The sequence below is a fragment of the Chaetodon trifascialis genome, chromosome 6 (assembly GCF_039877785.1).
Source record: "Chaetodon trifascialis isolate fChaTrf1 chromosome 6, fChaTrf1.hap1, whole genome shotgun sequence".
Lineage (NCBI taxonomy): Eukaryota > Metazoa > Chordata > Actinopteri > Chaetodontiformes > Chaetodontidae > Chaetodon > Chaetodon trifascialis.
In genome coordinates, this window is record NC_092061.1 from 22,476,964 (window position 1) to 22,480,562 (window position 3,599).

A 3,599-nucleotide genomic window follows, 5' to 3' on the forward strand; every position below is an offset into this window, starting at 1 on the left:
CAACAGGGAGGAGAGCAGCACCAACAATTACAGTCAGGTTGGGTTTGGCTGGGTCTACTCTAGCATTACCCCACTGAAAAAACTCTTATAAAAGCTGCTGTCACATCGCCCAGTGTTGTGTAAACCTTTACACGTGTGGAAATTTTTTGGTGCCATCCAAAACTCATTGTGTCGCTTATTTTTAAATCAACCAAGAGTCATTTATTCCTCATACCTGAAGCTCCAGATAGCTTTGACTGCATTAAAAGCTTCAGAACTGTAATCAGAATGAAACCTGGACGGTTGTTTATCTCCCTGTGTTTTGCCTTTTGGCCCTGAACCACTGTTGAACCGCCCTTTTGAAAGCTGCAGTCACTGAGCCCACGTCTGCAAATAAACCTCTGTTTTTGGTTTCTGTCTGTCAAATTTAGCTTTGCGTCTGCCAAGGACAATTGCAGCGTGTGTCATTCTCACAATGGTGAAGACTAGGCCTCACTCTTTCCTGCAAAAGTTTTGTAACACCTTTAAGCTCTGATAAACTCAGTGTACATTACCTGCTCAGCACAGCAGACACAGTTAAAGCTTAGCTGGTGAAGAAAGTGGAACATGTAGCAGCTAAGGAGCTAGATCTATTCCTCAGGAGTTGGTGGAGACCAAACCAGAGATAGAAGTCAAGTGAATACCAGAGTTAGATTGGACAAAAAGTCCATATTTGGAGGAGGTTGGAGTGGTTGGATGGATTCACAGAGGAAACTGCCACAAAAGTGAAGCTTAATTTCTTTTGTAAATGAAGTAACATGAGTTGTATCCGTAACTTATGTTTTGTTGACGTTTTGTTGCCTAAACCTAACGTAAACCTTAAGTGCAACCATTTCACAATAGAACATCCAGACTGTAACTTGCCTGTTTGTTTGAGTTTGTGTGTTTGTGCATGTAAAGTTTGAGAAAGTGCTGGAAGTGGGTTTATGTTGCTGGATTCATGTATCTGTCCAGTTTGATGTATTCTGTCCAGTTTGATGTATACATGTATAACGCCTTGGCTGTATGGAAGGAGGAAACAATTTTCCTAGCAAAAGGACAAACAAATCTAAATCTAAATCTAAATTAGCTTCATGTTTATTGTTGTTCTCAGCAAGCTTTATTTTGAAAGTGCAATCGGACGTTGTATAGTTATTATTGACCACAGAGCTTTGCACGTTGAAAAAAAGGGGCAAGGGGTACCCAGTGACGTCAAGGCGTCCTGACCAAGGCTGCTTGGCGTCACTTTATGATGAGTTAGGAATGTGAATGTGTTACAACTTCAGCAGGTAGCTGGTTAGTAACATGTAAACTTGTGTGCCATTAGTCTGTTTTTGAGCTCCTCTACACCCTGGTGGCTTAAAAAGATTGATTAGTTCAGCCTTAATCAATGCAAAGTTGTAACTGTATCACTATTTATTTTTGATAAAGGTTTATTAACAGTGTCATGGCTAACAAAAAACATTCCAATCCACAATGAACCCTGATGTTTCACTGGGACACATAAGCCACTGTTTGTACTGGAAAGTGAATAAAATCCAGCCTAAAGCAGAATTCATAATGTTTGCTGAGACCTTGGGAGTTCATACTGCTAACTATCTGAAGCCTCAGGTTGAAACCCCGAAGTTTCAAGTTCAAGAGTTTTTCATTATCAAAGGCAAAAACAGGTCCTGGTATCCCTTCATTACCACTTCAGGTTCTGTGATCAGTGCTTTCATAGTTGCCCATACACTGTGCTGAAGGGGGAAGTTCTCTGAAGGATTCAAAGATGGAACATGGTTTCAGCCTCTCTGCTGCCCCCTGCTGATATCCAGCACATGAACAGCTGGAATCACTCAAAGTGCATTAAGTACATTGCACTTATTCTTTCATCTAGACTGAAATGGAGTGAGCTGCAACAGTTAATAGTTTGCAGGAAGTGAAATCACTCATGTAGTTTTACCATCACAAGGAAAAAAAAAAAAAAGCCACATTCATTTTGAGGTTATATTTGTAATAATTATCCAAACACATATGGCTACATCCTTTTCTCAAACAGAAATATTGTAATGTCCAGACTCTACATCATATTATACATAGATTTTTCCAAAATTCAGACTAACATATTTAGTAGTGCAGAAAATATTGGGATTTTTTTTCATTGATTTGTGCAAAATAAGAAACATTCTCTGTTGTTCTGTTTGACAAATTTGATTGTTTATTATAAGAAAAAACAAAATGAGACACGAGTGGGTACAGAGTGAAAATTACTTGGGATGACAGAACACAAACTCCCAATATATTAATATACACAGCTACTAGCCTATGTACAATACAAGTCTGAAACAGGACATCTCTGTTAGAAATGTTCAAAACTGCTGAATTCCTGTTGTAAAAAAAAAAAACAAAGAAAAAACCCAACACCTTGAAATAGTCAGAGAAACAGCTACTATAAATTCTGATAGATAATCAATCATCAATAATAATTATCACACCTAATCTGCATTCACACACTGAGATATTATAGATCACTTATACTGTACACTATCCAACTAAAAGACTCATCTATCTCTCTAATGGAACCAGAAAAAAAATACACAGGCTCACTGTAGCAAAGGACTCTGGGAGACTGAGTTTAGTGGTTTCCTTACTTTCTGTACTTTTCTCTTGCATTTAATCATACAATTTGGCACAACAGAGCAACTCCAATTAACCACTTTAATCCCAACTAGCTCCCAGTGCTCAAAGGAATGTCAAAAACACTCGAAACACACAAAATTCATTTGCTCTTAAACACACACATACATACACTCATAGAAGTGGAGATACAGTACAGATAACAAAACACTATGGTAACAACAAAAACACTGAAAGATGCACTCAAACTTGACATACTTGGTCTTCCTCCCTCTTTCCTGTGAAAGTGATGTTGATTTGTACTTTTGCATTTTGAATTTGCACTTGTTCAAAGGAAGGAGGCCATTCAAAATACTGCACGTGTGCTGCATAGTAATGACTGAGTTACTAAAACATGAAATCTGAAAAAATGAAAATGTGCTCAGTTTTACACATTAGATGATAATGCAATAATATAATGAAAATTAGCCTTGACCACACCTGAAAGTTGCATGTACAATGACTTGCAGGGATGGTTGGTGAACTACTGCGGTTGGTGAGCAACATGATTTTTTGGCAATTGTAAGTGATAAGCACTATCAATTTAGTTTACTATTGATTGACAGTACAAATTTGTGTGTTGAAGGTCACCAAAGATGACTTCTGCTTAAAATATGAAGATTTGCTTCTCATGAATCCACCAGTTGCAGTGATTCCACTGAAATAAACTAGTTTGTTAAACCGTTGGTGTGTACAAGCTTTTGGCGATTCAACTGCAAGAACAAATGTCAATCCAGTTGTAAGGTTGACCAATCACCTTTACTTTTACTTGAGGCTCCATCTCCCAATTCCCCTGACATTATGGCTAGAAATGCTGCAGCACATGTATGCAAAACTACTTGTCATCACTGGCGACATCATCTATCTTTGTAACCTTTCGATAGTTTACTTGAGATTGCTAGAACAAGCCACTGTGAAGTCCACAGCCCTGTATTCTTTTTGCCCCA